We start from the raw sequence: 22,890 nt of genomic DNA, 5'->3' as shown, positions 1-22,890 counted from the left end.
GCATGCCTTCGCAGGTGGGCCAAAGGAGGTGTGCCCATTCCGGAGGCCAACGGGGACAGCGATGAGGCGATAGTCAATCAATCGTTTTTCATGGAGCCCGTGTCGTGCGAGGGCTCGAATGCCGTCGGCAGCACACTGGTAGATGTGCATTGTAAGTGAAGGAGGCAGGTTGGGTCTGTGTATCCTGGGATAGGTGGGAACACTTTGGAAGAGGAGGATGGACAAGGAGATGACGAGGGTGACCTTGGTGCCAGATTGGTGCCAGATACTGAGTGTGGGCAGGTCAGATGTGGGGCTCCCCCCACCAGGATCTTCTCTCCTGTAACCCCACTTGCCGTTCCAGCAGGTAGACCTCAAAGGCCTCCCACCTGCGACCATCATCGTGGTAAAAATTAGGCATTTGTGCCATATTTTTGACACATTCACAGCTGAGTTTGCACCCAATTAGAGCGAGGTGACTAATATATCCATTACCTTTGCATCAATTTACATATGAGTAAAAATAACCATTTCTGAAGCAAGAAAGCATGCTTAATTTGTTTTTTTATATTATGCACATGGATCAAGACCCTTAATTGACTATAAAGCTCCCCCCAATTAATTTTATAAGTACTTGTATGAAGCAGCACAGGCAGATGTGTATCTATATACAAATTTTTTGAAAACAAACTATTTAATACATGCATAAACACACGTTCATTCACACTATTGAAGACAACAGTGTATAAAACTGCAGATTTTAAGAAGAATGTTTAATGAACTGCTTGTCAACCAAAAAGCCATTCACAAAGAAGGCAAGCGCTGTCTTTAAAAGAAAAAAAAGAAAATCCACTCCTGGGACCTTCTGCATGGAAAGCAGGTCTCTACTACTGAGCGGTGGGCCCCCCTAACCCCTGTTTTCCTCTTTTTTCCTGCAGTTGGAGCCCGCCTTATCTCCCAGCCCAAGCCCCTGACTGTAGGTGTTGGTTCTGATGCCTCTTTCACCTGTACCTGGGCGGGGAGTCCACCTCTCACCCTAGCCTGGACCAAGAAGGGATCTAGTGTGGTCAGTGACTTAAACCAGGAGTTCAGGTTCCCAAGTTGTGTGTAATTTACCAAACACAAATCTGGGAACACCAACCTCTACCCCCTCCTGTTGTCTCGTAGCACAGTGGGCCAGGTGGAAGACCATGGTGGTAGTAAGAGAGATATAGAACCTTTGCTTTATTCTGACTGTCTGCCAAGGTCAACGGGGGGCACCCCTTTCTGCCTTCCTCCCCACCTGAACTGAGCCTGTGAACACACAGGACACAGTTTTGGTTGTGGCACCAGGAGACCCACCCACTTTGAATCCTCAGAAAAATTGTGAAGCCCTTCTGTCCAAACAGGCCTTCAGTTTAGGATGTTCTGTTCCCTGGTTAGATAACTGAGGCCGGGTATCCTTTTTTGGGCTGGAAAAAGAGCACTGATCCCTTAATTTCAGTAAATAAATCTGAATTCACTTGTACCCACAGGTGTTGAGCAATGGAAACGCGCTACACCTCAAGGCTGTGACGCAGGAAGATGCCGGCATGTCCGTCTGCAAAACCATCGTGCCACGCATTGGAGTGGCTGAGAAGGCACTAGCCGTGAATGGTGAGGGGTCTTGGAACCAGGTCATGCACAGCAACCTATTGCAGTGAGCCTGGCGGAAATCTGACCAGACCTGATTGCATCCGTCATTTTTGTCTTTTCCTCAGGGCCGCCCATTATCGGCGCGGAACCAAGCCTGCAGACTGCAGTGGGGGCCAAGGCACGGCTGGAGTGTTTGGTGGGGAGCGTCCCACCCCCCGACAGGATTGTAAGTGCTTGACTCGCCTTTGCCCTCCACCCTCATGCCTTAACCAGGCCTGAATGTACCAGATGGTCCTCCTTATCCATGGAGTTGTGATCCATGGAGTTGACTCAACATGGATTGCAAGCCCACACTGGAGCAGCAACTGTTGCCCTGCACATGCCTGATCTCATCTGATCTCGGAAGCTAAGCAGGGTCAGGCCTGGTTAGTACTTGGACGGGAGACCGCTTGGGAATACCGGGTGCTGTAGGCTTCTACCATAGTCTTTCGAGACTGAAGGTTGCCAACCACTGGAGGACCTCAGAGGACCTCCCAGGCATGACTGGAAGTCATGTCTAGAGGTCTTCTGAGTACAGCCAGAGCCTTTGGAGAGGCACTTCCAGGTTTTCACAAAATGTCTTTCTGAAGACTCTTGCTGACCTTCTGAGGTGCGAGGAGGTAGCCTGCAGTGTCCCTGCACCTCATAAAGCCTCCTGGAGACCTTCTGGAGTCCTGAAGGCACCCCTGGTTTTCAACCAAAGCTGGAAGTGCATTTCAAAGACCTTCTGAGGCCTGGGCAGGCTGTGTACAACCTCCCCTCACCTCAGAAGGCCAGCCCCAGTCTTTGGAAAGGCAGTAGGGTATGTCATATGCAAAAGAAACCAGATATTATTTGTGAAGTTGGATGAAAAGGTGGAATGCATGTGTGCCAAAGTAGTTAGAATGTACAGATATTGAACCCATGATTTTAAACCCACACTGCTTAGTTCAGGGTTCTTAACCCTTTTACTATTACAGACCCCCCACCCCCCATAGATTGCCCAGTGTGTCCCCATACCTTCTTCACTAGTCTGTAGGAATCAGCATCATCACCAGTCCTATTAGGTACCACTATTTTGTCAGTAGCGGGGTTCTACTTTACATATGGATAGGAAGGATCAGAATGCCTCAATCTGCATTGACAGTGGTGATACTTAATAATCTTATCCATATAAATAATGGTAATAGTTAATCACCTAATCTAACAACAATTTTTTTAAATTGTTCAGAGATTGAGAGCACAATCCTAACCAGGTCTACTCAGAAGTAAGTCCTATTTTGTTCAATGGGGCTTACTCTCAGGAAAGTGTGGTTAGGATTGCAACCTGAGTCCCATACCTCCCTCATTGGGTTCTGGTACCTCCAAAGGGTATGGATAACCCTGGTTAAGAATCCCTAGTTTAGATTTTCCCACAAAACCTTGGAAGGTTCTGAATGGCCAATCGTCCCCGTAGCGTCTAGAGTCGATCCTTGGGCTTGGTACCCATCGGGCACGAGGCTAACCAGGTGTACTCAGAAGTAAGTCCTATTTTGTTCACTGGGGCTTACTCTCAGGAAAGTGTGGTTAGCATTGCAGCCATCATCTTCTACCTGTCCAGGCTTCTGATTTGCCCTCCTGTCTCTTTGCAACAGGCCTGGTCGTGGGGTGAATGGGTGCTGGATGCTGGCTCGCTAGATCGGTTCACGGTGGACACCATGGTGACCGACCAAGGGGTGCTCTCTGCTTTGCTGATCGACCCAACGCATGACAGCGACTTCACCTTGGCCTACAACTGTACCGCATGGAATCGCTTTGGCGCACATTCCGCTACCGTCAGCTTATGCCGCCAAGGTAAGATTCCCCATCCCCCTCTACTAATTTCACCAGGAACAAGCTTCATGGTGAACTCACTGGGGCCCCGCCAGATCTCCTGTTTTCAAAGCAGAGAGATCCAAGTGCAGAGCCCAGCAGAGCAGTGAAACTCACCTTAGCAAGCCACTGTCTCTCTGTACAGCATACTTTGGCAGGGATTGTTGGGAGAAGAAAAGGGAATAATCTCCAGCTTGAGACTGAGGTCCTGGAGGGGGAGGGCAGAATACTGATGTGACACAACATGACCTTGACTTTCATCCCCCCTTGGGCAGCGGTTCCCAAACCTTTCCAACTAGCAGTTCCCTTGTCCTACTGGGCCATTGGCCACAGCTCCCCATTAGGGCTACAATCCTAGAGTGTATAGGGTGGCAGATTTTCACCAGGATTCTGCATCTCCCCTGGCTGGATTCCATGGCTTCCCAGGGAGCCTCAGTTTGGGAATCACTGCACTTGACGTTCATCACTTTGCTCTTCCAGCTGTGTTCAGCCTGGGCTGATGCAAGCCTCTGGGGTGGGCGGGAAGGAAGGTGGGGAGGGAGGCATTCCTGGGTGGGGGGAGGGCGGGCGGTGGGCAGGTGGGGAGCGGGAGGCGGGGCTGGGAAGTTTCCTCTTGCCTCTGGCTGGGCCGCCTTGGGCCCCTGTCCTGGGCTGGATACAACGCAAGCCTCTTGGCTTGCCTGTTCCAGCGCAGGGTAGGATTGCAACCAAAAAAGTTATGTTTTTTTGCTGGCCAAAATAAATTTTCAAGCTAAGTCTGTGCTTTGACACCCGTCCATTTTTGACTTGCATTCGTGCTCTGGTCCCCAACCAGAAGAAAGCACAAGGTATCATTTAAGATGGCATGAAATCAAATGCCAGTAATTAAAGGCATGAATTCTCCCCGCAGAGGTCTTGTCCGTCCTGATCATGGGGGGCTTAGCTGCCTCCGGGGTTGCTGTTCTCCTGCTCCTGGTGGTTGTCATCTCTTTCTGCTACCGACGGAAGCGCTGTGGGGAAGGTGAGGTGTCATTCTCAGAAGCTAAGCAGGGTCAGGCCTGGTTAATCCTTGGATGGGAGACCGCTTGGGCATACTGGGTGCTGCAGGCTTCTACCATAGTCTTTCGAGACTGAAGGTTGCCAACTAACCGTTCTCAGCCCTCCCAGGAATTACATGGGGCCTTGTGCCCCTGAGCTGCAGCCCACGTCACCAATCCTTGAATGACCTTTGGGGAGAAAGTTGGGGTACAAAATCAAATGATCTGTTTGCTGCCAGCCTATAGTTAAGGCTGCATTGTCAGAATGCTGGATAGAGGCAGGGTTATTCCCTCTTCCTCTGAGCTCCTCTGGTCTGTGGACTTGGTTAGGCCCACTGAATATCCCCACCTGGTCTTCAAAGCCTCTCCCCCTCCTTTTCCATTGGCCTGACATCTCCCTGCTACGGACGGCGGCTCCAGACGCAACCATTTGAGCTGTTTTCCTGGGGCCCGCAGACACTTGCCCCTGCACAGTTTCTTGGGAAAACCAGTGGGTGGAATGGTGGGACCAGTGGACCTCCCGAACAGCAGGTATATGGGCTTGCTCTTCTCCCAGCTAGCTGCCCAAGGGGATATGGATCCACCCATGCCTCCGTTGAATAATGCTACCCAATCTACGTAGGGATGGATCAGAGAAGGGCTTCAGTGCATCTTGCCACTTCCTGGTGTTTTCACATGCCCATCCCAGAGCTCTCCAAGATCTGGAATGTGCGCAGATGTCATTGTTTAAATCCCCTGGAGTGAAATCCTGTAGAAGACCAAGTTTTCAGCTCACACCTCTGTCTGTCCATAAATCCTGCAGCCAAGCGGGGGGCGCAGCTCTCCAAAGCAGATATCCTTGTGCAGATCACCACGAGCAAGAACATCCCAAGCTGGCCGAGTGAGACAGAGGGTGATGGCAAGGAGCCCATGGTGATGGGGAGCCAAGAACTGAAGGTGAGCTCAACTGGGAGACTCACAGTAGATCCAGCCAAACTGAGGCTCTAAGTCAGTGTGGTCCAGCAAAGATGTGTACAGTAATGTACACTTTGAACGCCCAGAGATGTGTGGCCTTACTGGGTGATGCCAAAAGGTCCTTCTCTTTCCACAAGTGCCAACCAGATGAATCGACATGCTCAAAAGCAGGGTGTGATGGTGACATTTATTCATTGATTTAAGACATGTATACCCTGCCTTCCCAGTGTTTTTAGAACACGAACATCATCCCTGGCATCTTTTCCTCAGCAGGTGGTACCTGCTGGCATCCTGCCTTTGAAACAGAAAAGTTCTGTTCTCCACTAATAGTTAGGATAGCAGATTTGTGGGCAGTGGGTCTAATGCTCTCTTAATGCTGTCTAACCTAGTGCCCACCACACCTGACGGCAAAGAGGCCTACCTGTGAATTTCTCCATAATTGGTCCATTCTTTTCATTCTTTCCTAAAGCAGCTATGGGAGGTGAACCTAGGGTTCCCTTGTTGTAGTCCAATGCTCTAACCATTGCACCACACTGTGAATCGGCCCTCCAAATAATTTGGTGGTACCTTAACCTTGCTTCATTGGCATTTCTGTCTTTGGCTGCCAGGCCAAGAGCGCTAGTGGAAGCAGCCAGCAGCTCAGCACTTTCAAAATGGTGCTAGGACACGGAGTCGGCAATGGGACTACAGGACTCTCTCGCTCTTTGCTCACTGATAGACTTGCCCAGGAAGGAAAGACTCCAGACTCTGCTCCAGACGCATGATCTTGGGAAATCTCTAAGCATGGGTGCTAGGCTTTCCTGATACCCACAAAACCCTCTCTTCCCCCTCCCCCCTCCATCCCATTTGTCTCACCACTGCTCCCTCTCCAATTTCCTGATACCCACAAACCCCTCTCTTGCCCCTTCCCCCTGCATCCCGTTTGTCTCTCCACTGCTCCCTCTCCAATTTCCTGATACCCACAAACCCCTCTCTTCTCCCTCTCCACTGCATCCCGTTTGTCAAAATTTATCAATCAATCAATCAATCAATCAAATCCTTTATTGCTTAACCATAGGTCATTACATTTGGAAAGAAAAATAAAATATATAAAATGTATATATACTTTAGTATAATAGTGCCATACAGTAAAACTCAGTTATTAACAAATTGAATAAAACACGATCTTATCTTTTTAGCCGCAAGGGCAAAATGTGCCACAGCAAAAGTAACATTTGATTGTAAATCCTCAAGTAGTTAATAAACTAATTGTTCAGGGGAATAACCACACAGGGATTTTACTATTGGTTCCAAAAAACGGCTTCTCAGATTCCCATATAAGGGGCAAATCAGTAAATAATGTAACACATCTTCAACCTGCCCACATCCATAAACACAAAGGCGCTTTGCTATAGAAATTTTTTTATATCTACCCTATAAATATGCTGAAGGCATTTGTTGAAATCTCAGTTCAGTAAAAGCTCTTCTTAACTGTGGGTAAGTCAGAGTCTCAAAATAAATGGACATCATATGCTGGATGTTAATATGGGGATACCAGCTCGAATATCGAGATTCCCATAAAGAAACTTTGTCTTGGTAAGTTTCCCAGTCATAAATCCATTCCCTGAGCTCTTTAGGACTCAGGCACAGAAACTTGTCATACTCCGGGTTAAAATACTTTAACTTAAAAAAATCCTGATTGACCCATCCTCCAATAAGCATCTGTTCGTTCCAGCATTCTTTTACTAGAGCTGACTCTTTCATAGCATTGATCCTTCTCCAAAATCGGAAGTAAGCAAGGTCCATTCTAATGGCTAAAGATGGCAGTCCTAGCTCTGCTGTAATATGAACCGCAGGAGTGCCTGGAGACAGTCCTAATATTTGTCTCAAAAATTTATTTTGTAAGACTTCTAACTTTCCCTTAACTGAGTCTCCCCACAACTCTGCCCCATATAACATATGAGGTAAGATCTTTGCTTCATGAACTTTAATCAGTGGGGGAATTAACTGTCCGCCTCTAGCATAAAAATTTTTTTTTAACAAACCCATCTGTCTGGCACTGGCGATTAAAATCATCTCACTATGTTGTTTCCAGGTCAGACTCTTTGAAAATTGTATGCCAATATATTTAAATGAATTTACCTGTTCTATAACATGCCCATCAAGCTTCCATTTATGATTGACAGAGCCCTTCCCAAAAATCATGATCATACTTTAAGAGTAATTTATTTTTAAATGCTCTTCCTTGCAAAGTTGACCAAATCTATACAACATCCTCTTAAGTCCAATTTGATTCTGAGATATCATAACTAAATCATCTGCATATAGCAGAATAGAAATCTTCCTATCTCCTATAGAAGGAGGAAAAAAAGATAGAGAGGACATTTTTGGGATCAAATTATTTACATAAAAGTTAAATAAAAAAGGAGCTAATATACAGCCCTGTTTAACCCCCCTATTGACCTGGATCTTTTTGGTCAAATAACCTCAATTGCCTAATCGCACTTGAAGTGTATTTTGACTGTGTAATATCTCAATAAGCCACAATAGGCGTTTATCTATATTGGTCATGGATAATTTGGTCCACAGCCTCTCTCTATCAATTAAATCAAAAGCTGATGTAAAATCCACACAGGCCAATTAAAGAGATCTTTTAGCATGCTTGGTGTATTTACATATAATATGATGTAATATAAATGCTTGATCAATAGTACTCCTGCCTTTTCTAAATCCAGCCTGTTCATGATGAATAATAGCCTGGGTGTTATCCCACTCTATAAGTTTATTCAATAAAAATTTGGCATATAATTTCGCTGCCACATTGATTAAACTGATAGGCCTATAATTTGAGGGTTCCTTAGGATCACCCTTTTTATATCTAGGTATCACTATGCTATTTAACCATTTGGAAGGCACTCTACCGGAGTGATTAATCCACGTGAAAAGATTGGCAAAAATAGGGGACCACCAATGCAGGTCCATCTTAAAGATCTCCGCTGGTATCATATCATCACCTGGCGCCTTACCTGTCCTCATAATCTCAATCAATTGTACAGTTTCATTACATGAGACCGGAAGCCATTCAGAGCAGTTAGGTATATCTACTGATGGTAAGGGAAAGTCTATCTCACTCCCAAAGATATAACTAAAGTGAGAAATCCAGGTTACAGGTGAGATAGAATTTACAATTCCTCTGGTTTGATGTAAAAAACCTCTATTAAACTTCAGAATTGAATTTGATTTTTTTCTTTCGTTGCAGCTTCCAGGGCCTTCTAATTTGCTACATAAAAGCCTTTCTTTTTATTTTGGAGAAGTCGTTTATACGCCTTGCGAGTAGTCAAATAACATTCCATAGCTTCTTTATTGGCAGCGACTTTTGCATATCTCAGTGTTCCAGTTAACTGCTTTTTATGCATAATACATTCTTTATCATACCATGAATCATTGCCCTTCTTCGACTTCTTTTGAAAGGGAGCCGATACTACGGGTCTAAGAGCCATAATAATTTGCTGTTAAGTCCCACCTGTATCAGAGTGGGACTGTATCACCTGCCTTCTTTTCTCTAGTAATTGTTCAGAGTACAACAAGGCTCTAGCACTTGTATCAATCTCCAATGATCATTTTAATCTTCTAACTCCTTGTTCCAAACCTTGCAATGTAGTATTCGTCAACACCCTTGTATGAATTGAATTACAGTTAAAGGACATCATAAGTGGAAGATGATCACTGTCCGCTCTATCTCCTATTGCCATACAGTTTATCCATCCAAACAGAACATTTGAACAAAAAATATAGTCTATTACACTTGCCCCTTTCTCCCTAAGGAATGTATAGTATCCTTTGGAGCTATCCAGATTGGAACCATTTAAACAAATGAGCTGGAATTGGAATATTAACTTCATTAGAGAGCGACCAAAATTATTGATCATTTTATCACAAGACACTCTAAATGGACAATGACTCACTTCTGACTCAATACCAAAAGCCAACTCCATTTTGAGACTGTCACCGATTCTGGCGTTGAAATCCCCACAGATCATAAAGGGGATATTAGGATATTCAACAGTTAATGTGTCAAGTAAACCCCCAAAAGGATCCCAAATGACAATTGCTGAGTTCACAATTCTCGGGGGAATATATACATTTATACAAATCCAAGAACTCCTTCTGCATCCCTTAATCAGTATAACTTGCCAATAATTAGAAGACAAACAGGTGAGTTCTGTGCCTTCCAGGCCTGTGGTAGCTGCAATAAAAAGGGCCAAACCTCCACTCCCTCTTCTTTGAAAAGAAACTTTGACTGCAGGCATATGCCACACATTACAACCCTGCAAAAAAGGGCTTTCAGAATCTGTAAGCCATGTTTCTTGGAGACATATAATTTCAAAGGATAACAGATACTGAGTAATATCTGGGTCAATTAACTTATTTTGCCAACCAGCAATGTTCCAGGATAAAAGATTTATAGACTGAGTATGAGGCCTTCACCATTCTGGTCAATCCCTATCATAAAACGGGGCGCGCTGAACCGTTTGATAGTTATAATAACCCAAGGGTTTAAAATTCTCAGGCAATGGTTCCTCAATTCTGCATGATTTACTTTTGCAGAATAACTTATCCGAGACCTGTTTAAGGGCTATATTATTCGGAAAGGTCACAAAGGAGGGACAAGGCTCCGGTCCCCTAATTCGTCTGATTAAGTCCTTAGCTGTCCCGCTATGTTTTCCAAAGTCATTTCTGGACTTAAACTGGGAAGTTGATTTATTTTTCCCTTGCCATGAGGCATATTTACCTACAAACCTTCCCTTTTTTTCCCTTCTAGGGGGCTGAAAATTTCTATCAAATTTATCATTCAGACCCCATTTAAAAGATATTTGCATAAACTCAAATTTATAGAGTAGTCCCCAGAAATGGTGTGCATGTTCCAGATTGCTAAAAATTAACAGAATTCTTCCCCATTTTATATCAGGATTATTTGGATATCGACAAATACCAAAAAAAAAAAAAAAAGACTCTTTTGCATTCCAATCCTCACCCAGGATCTTCTTTATAGTCTGTTCAACTTCTCTGGCAGACATCCATGTATTAGTAGGACGATCCAGGGGCCAATTATTTATAGTAATGTAATAACCATTAGAATTTGGATCAGCCTCCAAGGTAGAGGAATATTCCATTGCTCCACAAGGAAGGATCAAACCTTTATTCTAAAGGTGCAGGAATCCTATCTGTAGCAGAAGCAATGGGACTAATATTATTTTCTTCATCATGCCAATCATCGATAACTATGAGGTCATTATTAGAAAAGGTCAAATTTGATCTTAATTCTTCTATACTTGAGTCCTGATTATCCGGACAAGGTTGGAAACCAAAGGAAGGTTGCAAATTATCTTGTGCATCATTCAGCTGACAATCATGACTTCTTGGGATCATAACTTTTTTCTCCATTTGGCTAGATCTTTCATTGACATCTCTAACTCCAATTGTTGTTACATCCACTGTCTGCTGATCTCCAATGGGTTTAAGAGGATCAATAATTGGAGCTGCTCTTAAAATTCCATCACTTATTAAATTTACATTGAGTTGTAATAAAGCTTTCATTCCCATAATTTCTTGATGCATCATACTTAACTTCTCAAATATTGCCTTAGTCGTCATAGCCGTATGGAAACATCGATCACGCATCTGAGAGCAGAAAAAACTAGAGTGTCCATCATTAGCACCAGTAAGATTATGGGAAAAAACTTCGTCCGGAGTATCTTGTATAGTCATTTTGGGGTCTTCTGAAATATTATAAGATCCCACAACAGGCCACATAAGCTTCTGAAATAAATTAGGATCCAAAGACCAATTTCCAATATCAAGTGAAATATCAAGTGAAGTATCAAGCCCCTCATTTACTAAGTCCATGTCATAGTTTTCCCTACCACATAGGGTTTGTACAAACAGGCTATTATCTGCAGGGTCACTATGCACATTCCTAATTGGAGAAGCGGCTGTATCGACATTTAGAGTTTCATTTAAAAAAGACTTTTCATGAGTAGAACCTACTTTAGAAGAAACACAAAAATCATCCGTTAGCCTTTGAATACACTTGGACTTATTCCCTTGTGTGGGAGAACGAGCACTCTGTGCCCTAGTAACCACCATCTTGAAAGTTGGAATTAAAGCACTTGTGTAAATAAAACGGAAACTGTAAAAACAGAACCGGCTACTCTTGTTTGGAGAGCTGTTTTCCTTTCACTTCAAGTTAATTTTAAACATACAATTCTGCATTCCAACAAAATCAGTTTTTATACGTAGCAATGTTGTTAAAAGCTACTAGCAACGGCTTTTCCTTCAAGATGGCTGCTGTAGCAAATCTTTATCTTGTTTGACAAATTAGGGCTGATAGTGTCTAATTAAATGCAATTGAGGTGCATTCCAAAGAGCCGACTCTCCGCCAAAATATAAAATATCTTTTCTTATCAAATCCTAGGACAGAAGGCACTAAAAACTTGAAAAATAACCTTGTGGAGACGGAGCTCTCCCAAAGGCAGCTACTTCCTCCAGCCACCTGGTCCCCCTACCAACCCGTTTGTCTCACCACTGCTCCCTCTTCAATTTCCTGATACCCACAAACCCCTCTCTTTCTTCTCCACTCTCTTCCCCCTCCACTTCCCCTCTCTTCCCCTCTCTTCCCCCTCCACTGGAGAGGACACTCCAACTTCGCCATATGGTGTCGGCACAACACGGGAAGCAGCAGTTACCAGTTATAAGTCTTCCCTTGATTGCCGTAGAGCGTGACGCCAGGGGCTGTTTCTGACGGTGGGAGAGATAATTGCATCTCGCTGGGCAGTCCCCAGCCAGTAAGGTGTTGCCTCGCCACGGTCCGTTAACCTCACGGGGTGCGTGGGGTTTAGGGTGAAAACCGACAAGCGGGTCGACAACTCTGCACCATGCAACAGAAATCAGAAAACTCCTGCCCTAAAGCTGGGCACCTGGAACGTAAGGACAATGACACCTGGCTTCTCTGATGACCTGCAAGTAATAGATGATGCATGCAAAACAGCTGTCATCGACATGGAGCTGAGCAGACTGCAGATGGACATCGTCGCCCTTCAAGAGACGAGGCTGCCAGATTCCGGACCTGTCAAGGAGAGAAGTTTCTCAATTTTCTGGCAGGGAAAACCACCAAACGAAACCAGGGAACATGGTGTTGGCTTTGCGGTCAGAAATACCCTGCTGAAATCCATCATCCCACCTACTGTGGGAAGTGAAAGAATTTTGTCCCTGCAGCTCCAGTCATCAGCAGGACCTGTCACACTCATCAGTGCTTATGCACCGACTCTGTCGTCTCCAGCAGAAGCCAAAGACAAATTCTATGATGATCTGGCCACCATCAAGAAGACCCTCATGACTGTACTACATGAAAAAGGAAATAAGACCTCGCATTGATTCCAGCAAGACCCGGGATCAGAGAAAAGTGGAGGAATTTGCACGAGCGCTTGAGGAATCTCTTCCAGGCCCGGTCGATGCAAACGCATCCAACAGATGGGAACATTTCAAGAATGCCGTTTACAACAACGCCTTGTCCATATTTGGCAAGAAGACCAACAAGACGGCAGACTGGTTTGAAGTCCACTCTGAGGAGTGGACACCAGTCATTGAGGAAAAGAGGAGAGCTCACGCAGCATACAACGCCTGTCCCAGTGAGCACAACCTGCAGGTCCTCCGAGCTGCTCGCAGCAAAGTCCAGCAGATTGCCAGGAGATGTGCTAACGACTACTGGTGCCAGCTCTGCTCCCAGATACAGATAGCAGCTGACACGGGCAACATCAAGGGGATGTATGACGGTATCAAGCAGGCCCTAGGTCCAACGCAGAAGAAAATTGCCCCTCTGAAGTCTGCCACAGGCGAGGTCATCCAGGATCGGACACAGCAGATGGAACGCTGGGTGCAGCACTACTCTGAGCTATATTCCAGAGAAAATGTAGTCACCGAAGAAGCGCTGAACAACATTGAGTGCCTGCCTGTGCTGGAGGAGCTTGACAGTGAACCAGCCCTAGAAGAACTTCACGTGGCCCTGGACTCCCTTGCCTTTGGCAAGGCACCTGGAAAAGACAGCATCCCTGCTGAAGTCCTCAAGTGCTGCAAAGAGATCATCGTCACTGAGCTGCATGAAATCCTCTGTCTCTGCTGGAGAGAAGGTGGAGTACCTCAAGACATGAGGGATGCAAACATCATCACGCTGTACAAGAACAAAGGCGACAGGGGTGACTGCAACAACTACCGTGGCATCTCTCTCCTTAGCACTGTAGGAAAGCTGTTTGCCCGAGTTGCACTAAAGAGGCTCCAGGTACTTGCAGAGAGCGTCTATCCAGAATCACAGTGCGGATTCTGATCCAACAGGTCCACCACTGATATGGTATTCTCCCTTAGACAACTGCTGGAGAAATGCAGGGAACAATGACAGCCGCTCTTTATAGCCTTCAGAGATCTCACGAAGGCCTTCGACCTGGTCAGCAGGGATGGCCTCTTCAAGATTCTCCCCAAGATTGGATGTCCACCCAGGCTCCTCAGCATCATCAGATCCTTCCACAAGGACGTGAAGGGCACTGTTGTCTTCAATGGCTCCTCATCAGACCCCTTTGACATTCGAAGCGGCGTGAAGCAGGGCTGTGTTCTTGCACCAACCTTGTTTGGGATTTTCTTCGCTGTTTTGCTGAAGCATGCCTTTGGAACTGCAACAGAAGGCATCTATCTCCGGACCAGATCAGACGGAAAGCTCTTCATCCTCTCCAGACTGAGAGCAAAGTCCAAAGTCCAGTTGAAATGTCTGCGTGACTTCCTCTTTGCCGACGATGCAGCTGTCACTACCCACTCTGCCAATGATCTCCAGCAGCTCATGGATCGTATTAGCAAGGCCTGCCAAGATTTTGGACTGACAATCAGCCTGAAGAAAACACAGGCCATGGTTCAGGATGTGGACTCACCTCCCTGCATTACAATCTCTGTGCATGAAATGGAGGTTGTCCATGACTTTGTGTACCTTGGCTCAACAATCTCTAACACTCTTTCTCTACAGAGGTCTACAGAGCTTGCACCCTGAGTACACTTCTGTACTGCAGCGAGTCATGGACTCTTCGCTCACAACAGGAGAGGAGACTGAACACTTTCCACATGCGCTGCCTCCGACGCATTCTCGGCATCACCTGGCAGGACAAAGTTCCAAACAACACAGTCCTGGAACGTGCTGGAATCCCTAGCATGTATGCACTGCTGAAACAGAGACGCCTACGTTGGCTCGGTCATGTCGTGAGAATGGATAATGGCCGGATCCCAAAGGATCTCCTCTATGGAGAACTCGTGCAAGGAAAGCACCCTACAGGTAGACCACAGCTGCGATACAAGGACAGCTGCAAGAGGGATCCGAAGGCCTTAGGAGTGGACCTCAACAAGTGGGAAACCCTGGCCTCTGAGCGGTCCGCTCGGAGGCAGGCTGTGCAGCACGGCCTTTCCCAGTTTGAAGAGACACTTGGCCAACAGTCTGAGGCAAAGAGGCAAAGAAGGAAGGCCCATAGCCAGGGAGACAGACCAGGGACAGACTGCACTTGCTCCCGGTGTGGAAGGGATTGTCACTCTCGAATTGGCCTTTTCAGCCACACTAGACGCTATTCCAGAACCACCATTCAGAGCGCGATACCAGAGTCTTTTGAGACTGAAGGTTGCCAACATGAGGGTGCTTGGCTTGCATTTTTATTTTCCTGGATTGATGCAATGGTTAAAAAAATATTCCCTCCCCCCTCCTCCTTAGCAGGGGTGCCTCTGAACAGACACAAATGCAGCTTGATTCCTCCCCACCGCCACCCTGCCCCTTTCGTAAAACTTCCAGTGGAGAGGCACTTGCACTGAGCCAAGTGGACCAGGAGGTGGCAATAGTGTTCAACATTTTTCTGCCATTGAAGCTCGAAAGGACTCCTTGGGGGACCAGATATTGAAAAAATAGGATGAAGTTAAGAATGAAAAATGCAATATAGCAAGCAAGGGACTGATCATGGGAGAAAGCAGGAAGCAAAAAGCCAATGGGATCTGTTGATTTGGGGATTTAATTTTTGTATACGAAAAATAAGTTATTCCTTGTTGTTACTTTTGCCTTAAGTGTATTTACCAGCCGTGGATGTTTTATTTTTTGTTTGTTTGTTTCAGTTTTCCAGAGTGATTGGGGAAAGGGGGTTGTTTGTTTGTATTTTTCATTTTTTTTTTTAAAGAATGGGATTCCACATTGACATTCTATGATCATGCTTGTTTTGAGTCTGATTTTTATATACAGAGGGGAGATTGCAAATGTATTGTCTACTGCAGAACTCAAAAATATTTATATTTAATTTGAAAAGTGGGAATGGAGTGACGATCCTTTATTATTTCTGGGATGTGTACTGGAAAACCCAGAGTCTGGAATAGAAGGAGAGAGAAAGGGAAGCACACACTAAGTTTGCTGGGTGACCTCGGGCCAGTCGGTCACTCACTCTCAGCCTCACCTACATCACAGGGTTGGTGTGAGGACCAAAGCTGGGGAGGAAACATGTTCATTACCCTGAGTTCCTTGGAGGAAGGGCAGTAGAAAAATGTGAAATTTGAAAGTGCACAGGTATGCCCAGAAAAGCTCGATCCCCTGTGCCATCTGAATTTTCTTATTTCTCACCTATGCAAACTAGTTGGACTCCAGTTATAAAAAATTCAGGGTTCCTATCTGCAGATATATCTACCCACCACTCCGGCATAGCTTCTCTATAGCTTATTGAAGCCAGCTACCCAAGACGTTCATATGTTGGGTAGTATGAATGCCATATTGTAACATAAGCGTCTGCACTCCTAGCAATTGACATTTTGATGATAAGAACATAAGAACAGCCCCACTGGATCAGGCCATAGGCCCATCTAGTCCAGCTTCCTGTATCTCACAGCGGCCCACCAAATGCCCCAGGGAGCACACCAGATAACAAGAGACCTCATCCTGGTGCCTTCCCTTGCATCTGACATTCTGACATAACCCATTTCTAAAATCAGGAGGTTGCACATACACATCATGGCTTGTACCCCGTAATGGATTTTTCCTCCAGAAACTTGTCCAATCCCCTTTTAAAGGCGTCTAGGCTAGACGCCAGCACCACATCCTGTGGCCAGGAGTTCCACAGACCGACCACACGCTGAGTAAAGAAATATTTTCTTTTGTCGTAACCCGCCCAACACTCAATTTTAGTGGATGTCCCCTGGTTCTGGTGTTATGTGAGAGTGTAAAGAGCATCTCCCTATCCACTCTGTCCATCCCCTGCAAAATTTTGTATGTCTCAATCATGTCCCCCCTCAGGCGTCTCTTTTCTAGGCTGAAGAGGCCCAAACGCCGTAGCCTTTCCTCATAAGGAAGGTGCCCCAGCCCCGTAATCAGCTTAGTCGCTCTCTTTTGCACCTTTTCCATTTCCGCTATGTCTTTTTTGAGATGCGGCGACCAGAACTGGACACAATACTCCAGGTGTGGCCTTACCATAGATTTGTACAATAGCATTATAATATTAGCCGTTTTGTTCTCAATACCCTTCCTAATGATCCCAAGCATAGAATTGGCCTTCTTCACTGCCGCCGCACATTGAGTCGACACTTTCATCGACCTGTCCACCACCACCCCAAATTATGCAAGTTCTCATTTTTCTCCCAAATTTATTCTGAAATTTCTAGTGCAGTAACCAAATTTACCATTGAGAAATGAGCTCAAGCTGAAGCTCCACCCCATGTACCGGCAATCTTCAGCCACACCTCTGACTTTGACAAGCCACATCCCTAGCTTTGGCAGGGTTTTTCCATGTGCTTTTGACTATGGAACTGTAAGGGCTAGCACATCACATCACCTTTGAAAACTGACCACTTTACAGACTAAGGCCTTGCTAGGCTAGGACGTTGCCTTTTTGCTATTCCCATTACTGAAAGCCTTTCACTGCAGCCATAAGGACTAGAACCCTGTTTATTTATTTTTTTTTAATTGAAAGCTGAGATGTGCAGGAATTTGAATGTGGCTCCATGCCTTATTTTGCCTGCCTGTGGCATATAGGCATGAACACGGCCCTGGTGGTATAGATCAGAAGACAGAGCTCCCAGTGAAATTCTGGGTTCGCCTCTAATGTTAGAAGCTCGTGACCCCTTTCCTCCTTTTGGACCCTCTCTGGCCACAGGATATAGCTGTGTGCAAACCACCATTCCACCCACATATCCCTGTTGTAGCCTAGGCTCCAGATTCCCCATGAGAAGCATTCCACCGCTTTTTCCCAAAGTGTCTTCTGAAAACAGATGGGTTGGTGTCACGCCGCCTTTGCAAAAAGAGACTTGGAAATCTCAGGATACGCCTGCTTCTCTTTAGTGTGGGCAGTCCCTCCCCATTGATAACATTGAAATGATTTCGCTCCCACCCATTCTTTTTTTCCCCACATGCCCAAAATATTCAGTGTCATCACTGTGACAAGTAACAAGTAAGCCTAGTGCCTGAAATGTCTGCATTGGAAGTCAAAAACTGATGCCTGCCACGCTATGACTTTCCTGCAACACAAAATCAAAAGGAGAACGTATATGTGGGTTCGGTTGTGCCCATCAACCTGGAACATTTATACATAAGAAATGTGTTTTTCCAGCTGTAGGAGTCACTTGAGGTGCCCTGAGTGTGACACCTGGGGCGGCCTGTACTCCTCTTCCCCCCCACACACAAACACTTGTACTGTGACACTACTGGTGGTTGCTCTGGAATGTGCGCCTGGGAACGAGTCCTGAGTTCACACAGCCCCTTACTGCAGCGGTGATTGTGCAGGTTGACCAACGGATCAGAAAACAGGGGCTTGGGCTTCTCTTGTGCCTTTTATCATCAGGTTAAGGCACAGAAAACAGCAGATAAAAATGTTCACTGCACTGGTAAGCATTGTCACTTGCGGATTGAACACAGAAAGCTGTCTAATACACACAGGGCCCAATCCAATCTAACAATGCAGCACCACTGCAGCCATGCCAAGGAGATGTGAGCTGCATCCTGGGGTGGAGGGGGGCAGTCATTGAGGTCTCCTCAAGGGAAGGGAACATTTGTGCAGTGCTTCATTGTGGCTGCATCAGCACCGGAAAGTTGGAGAGCATCAGTGGCGTCACTAGGGTTTGCGTCACCCCATATGGGAGGCCACAAGTAGACCACAGCTGCGATACAAGGACATCTGCAAGAGGGATCTGAAGGCCTTAGGAATGGACCTCAACAAGTGGGAAACCCTGGCCTCTGAGTGGCCCGCTTGGAGGCAGGCTGTGTAGCACTGCCTTTCCCAGTTTGAAGAGACACTTGGCCAACAGACTGAGGCAAAGAGGCAAAGAAGGAAGGCCCACAGCCAGGGAGACAGACCAGGGACAGACTGCACTTGCTCCCGGTGTGGAAGGGATTGTCACTCCCGGATTGGCCTTTTCAGCTACACTAGACGCTGTGCCAGCACCACCTTTCAGAGCGCGATACCAGAGTCTTTCGAGACTGAAGGTTGCCAATATATATATGGGAGGCCTGCACGTCACCCCATGATGGACCTCCTCCCATTCAGTGGCCCAGGCAATGCCTTGGGCAGGGGGTGTGGTGATGTACCCAGGGCCTCTGAGAGGAATTTTATCAGGGGGTACAAAGTTTCTTTTGGGCCCCTTTGCAAAGGGGGGCGAGTGAAACAGCACGGTGGAGGGTGGTGATAGGCAAGCAGAATAGGGATAGGGAGGGGAGAAACAGGGTACAAGGAAGGTAGAGACAGCTGGAAAAGTCTTTGACGCCCAGGTCTACCATCCCATGTGGCATCAGTAGTGTCCCCAGTCATGGTAGTGTCCCCAGCAGACAGCAAGTCTGAGTAGATAGGAAAACGTAAGATCCCAGGAAATTTCACCCCCCTCCCCCCGTGCGTGTCACCCTAGCATGTGGGCTGCACTGAGTGATGCGCACAGGGGGATGACACATTACTGGCCAAAATTTGGGGCGCTAAGGCTGCAATCCTATAACACTTTCCTAGGAGTAAGCCTCATTGAACTTACAATGGGACTTACTAGTAGACATACATCAGATGGTACAGAAAGAGCCCAATCCTAACCAGTTTTCCAGCACCGATGAGGCCACAATACAGCCCCAAAGAAAGGGAAGACATGTTCCTTTACCTCGAGGAGGCCTCCGTGACTGTCCCCCCACCGCAGGATGCAGTGCATGCCCCATTGGCATGACTGCATCAGTGCTGGAATGTTGGATAGGACAGGACTCTAAGTCTGCAAGTTACATGCTGGCTCTGTTCCGGAGGTTCCCTGCTTTTCTATAGAGGTTCCAGGTTCAATCTGTGGTATGTCCATGTATGGTGGGGGAAAAATGCCACCCTGAAACCCTGGGGCAGCTTTCAAAAGACACGGAATTTCTTCTGGGGGAGGAACCAACTGGCACTCTTCAATTTCCTCCCTCTCCGTTCCTCTCTGCTCCATTAATGAGGCCTAGATTGTGTGACACCCTTTGGCACAAACGTAACACGGAGAGTGACATGCAGCATTTATTATCTGGAAAAACCCTCCCCCTCCCCCGAGGGCTTCTTCCACAGCAGCTGGCAGACGGTGACTTCATTTGGCCTACCGAAGCGCATCATGCTACACTGTCAGCACCAGTAGTAGCGGAACAAGCGACTGGTCCCTCCTTGGAAGGTCTTCAGCCACCTCTGAATGAGGGCAGTGGTTCTCATTGGCTCTCGGCAGTCCTATCCCATTTAGGCTGCAATCCTATTCACACTTACCTGGGAATAAGCCCTATTGACTATAATGGGACTTACTTCTGAGTAATACATAGGGTTGGGCTCTCAAAAGTCTTTGTGGAGAGGCAGTGGTGTAGTTAAGGTATTTGGCATCTGGAGGCACAAAAATTTTAACAGCCCCCCATAGTAGTGGAGCTAAGGGGAGTAAGGGGGTACATTAGTCCAGGTACCACACCTTGACGGGGTGTCTTAGAGCAGTGGTTCTCAATCGTTTTTGCACCCACTTTTTAGAATGATAATCTGTCAGGGTCCACCAGAAGTGATGTCATTAATCCGGAAGTGATGTCATGGCCAAAAGTGACATCATCCAGGAGGAAAATTTATGACACCTCCATATGACAAAATCAAATCAATTAAGTAAATTAAAAGCTGACGGGAAGTATAAGCTTAAAAATTTATTTAAAATAAAGAAGAACCCTCCAAACTCTCCCAAGCAGTTGCTGATCTGTTTTTGTTTTTTTTTAAAGTCCCCAAACATCCCAAAGGATGCAATGCTATCCACACTTAACCTGGGAGTTAAGCCTCACTGACTACCATTGTTAAAAATATATACATAGCAGCCCATGAAAAGTACAGATCTGTAACATTTCCCCAAATGCAGTCACATACCATGGCAGCAACAAGTCTAATATATTACATTGAAATGAATGGGAACCCACCTGAAATTGACTTGTAACCCACCTAGTGGGTCCCAGTCCACAGTTTGAGAAACACTGTAGAGCACTTCTGGTTTTCACCAAAAAATCATAAGTGGTTTTCGGAGGCCTATAACACACATCCTCGAGGCATGGAACCCAGGGCAATAGACCCACCTGCCCCCTCTTACCTAGGCCACTGTGGGGATGGGAGATGTGTGTGATCACCCAGCACAAAACTAGCATGAGACACCATGTCTCATACGCATTTTATTGTACTGTGATCTCATATGAGGGATACAGTCAGCCAGTCTTGTGGAATCAATGGAAAAAGCACATGGCGATCTCACTCGGTGATCCCCCTCAGTGATCTCACACGCCACCTGGGGCTGCAGGTTTGGGAAGCAGGGAAGCAATTGGTAACTTTGCCAGCAGCAAAAAAAAGTTAGGGGTGTCAAGATTTGGAGCCTGCCTTGTCAGCCACCTGCAGTTTGAGCTGTAGGGAGGACATCGGAGATGACAAGTTGGCAAGACGAGACGGAGTAGGAAAGGATAGGATGGAAGAGTCACCAGCCTAAAACCGCAAATCGAACTCCACAGATACACACTCCCCACTGGCAAGCTGTATAGTATCCTACAATCAGGTGAACACCAAGTCAGAGGCGGGGGGAGGGCAACATTTCAAAGGTACCCACAATGAAGTCCAAAGTGACTGTAGGCATAACCCCAAGCAGAACTGAGAGCCAGGGTGATGTCGTGGTTCGGGCTGAGACTTGGAAGATCCAGGTTCAAATCCCCGTTTGGCCATGAAGCTTCCCGGGTGACCTTGGGCTGATCACGCTCTCTCTCAGCCTCACCTACTCACAGGGTTGCTGTGAGGACAAAAGGAAGAGAGGGACTATATAACTCACCCTGAGCTTCTTGGAGAAGAATAGAATGGGAAAAGTAAATAAATGCCCTTCTGCCGGGGTCAGGAGAGATGACTGCAGGTGTAGGAGGCCATCAGCAAATTGCCCACCATGGCCCCCCTCTCTGAGAGAGTTTGGAGATCACTCACTAGTCTTTGCTGTAGGCCCCTGACTACTGCCCAGTGACGATGCCCTCTTAGCTCCAGCCTCAGTGAGAAGAATAGACCATTCCGTCTTCACAGCCATGCTCGGCGGGGAAGCAACCACACTTCTCATCGTTGAGGCTCTGTACTTTTCCCACATCCAGGTTGACGGCAGGGCCTGCAGTACGAAATGCTACTCGGGGTCGGTCCATCCCTGAGGTCGACTGAAGAGGTTGCCTCAGGCTGCAGGTGGGGGACACTCCTGTAGCCTGTGTGCCCATTGCTGTTGTCGAGCCCCACTCCTTGGATTCATAAAGATGGGTACAGAGCAGAAGAGGAAGTATGGACACTCTAGCCCAACACTCTCTCTCCTCCGCACTTCCTCTTCCTGTCTGAGAGTGAAGGGATAGGCATAAAGGCAGCATCTGGTACACCAGAGGTTCTTGGGCTAGCCTTGATATCAGTCCCCTCCCTGGTACTCTCTTGTACCCAATCTGCACATCTGCCAGCAATGCTCAAATTACAAGGAGGCCAGAGGGGGCCTGACCTCTGAGCTGCAGTTTTTAGAAGGCTTCTGGGATTATTTGGCTAAAATTGACAGGAAGGAACTAAGAAGACTTGTGGATATTGCTGGCACTCGTCTCTCACCCCCCCCTTCCAGCCCCGTCCTGGAAACTCAATACCTATTTGCACATTATGCTCTACAGACAGGCGCATGGGTTTTCTTGTTATTTTGCGCCATCACCTGTGCATGTGTGATGAGCTCACTTTAAAAGTGAACTAGGATATTGGAGCCCTTGAACATAGGGTACAGACTGCCCGTGAATGGGCATCCTGGATCACTTTGGGTGCCACATTTCCGAGTGGTCCTGCTTTTAAAGATGTGCACCAAGTCGTGGGGGGGGTGGTACTGGTGGAGCAGACTGGTTCCTCCACCCATCCTGCTCAATGGGAGTGATAAGGGCTTGCTAAGGAGGCAC

At 46.6% G+C, this 22,890-nt stretch overlaps 1 pseudogene; it reads left to right on the top strand.

Moving 5' to 3' along the window:
- Nucleotides 1–1,950: 1,950 nt before the first annotated feature.
- LOC136661966 (5S ribosomal RNA) lies at nucleotides 1,951–2,067 on the top strand (annotated as a pseudogene).
- Nucleotides 2,068–22,890: the final 20,823 nt, after the last annotated feature.

Source organism: Tiliqua scincoides, chromosome 10 (genome assembly GCF_035046505.1).
Source record: "Tiliqua scincoides isolate rTilSci1 chromosome 10, rTilSci1.hap2, whole genome shotgun sequence".
Taxonomy (NCBI): domain Eukaryota; kingdom Metazoa; phylum Chordata; class Lepidosauria; order Squamata; family Scincidae; genus Tiliqua; species Tiliqua scincoides.
The sequence above is the reverse complement of the archived record's forward strand: the minus strand, read 5'-3'. Positions and strand labels throughout refer to the sequence as shown.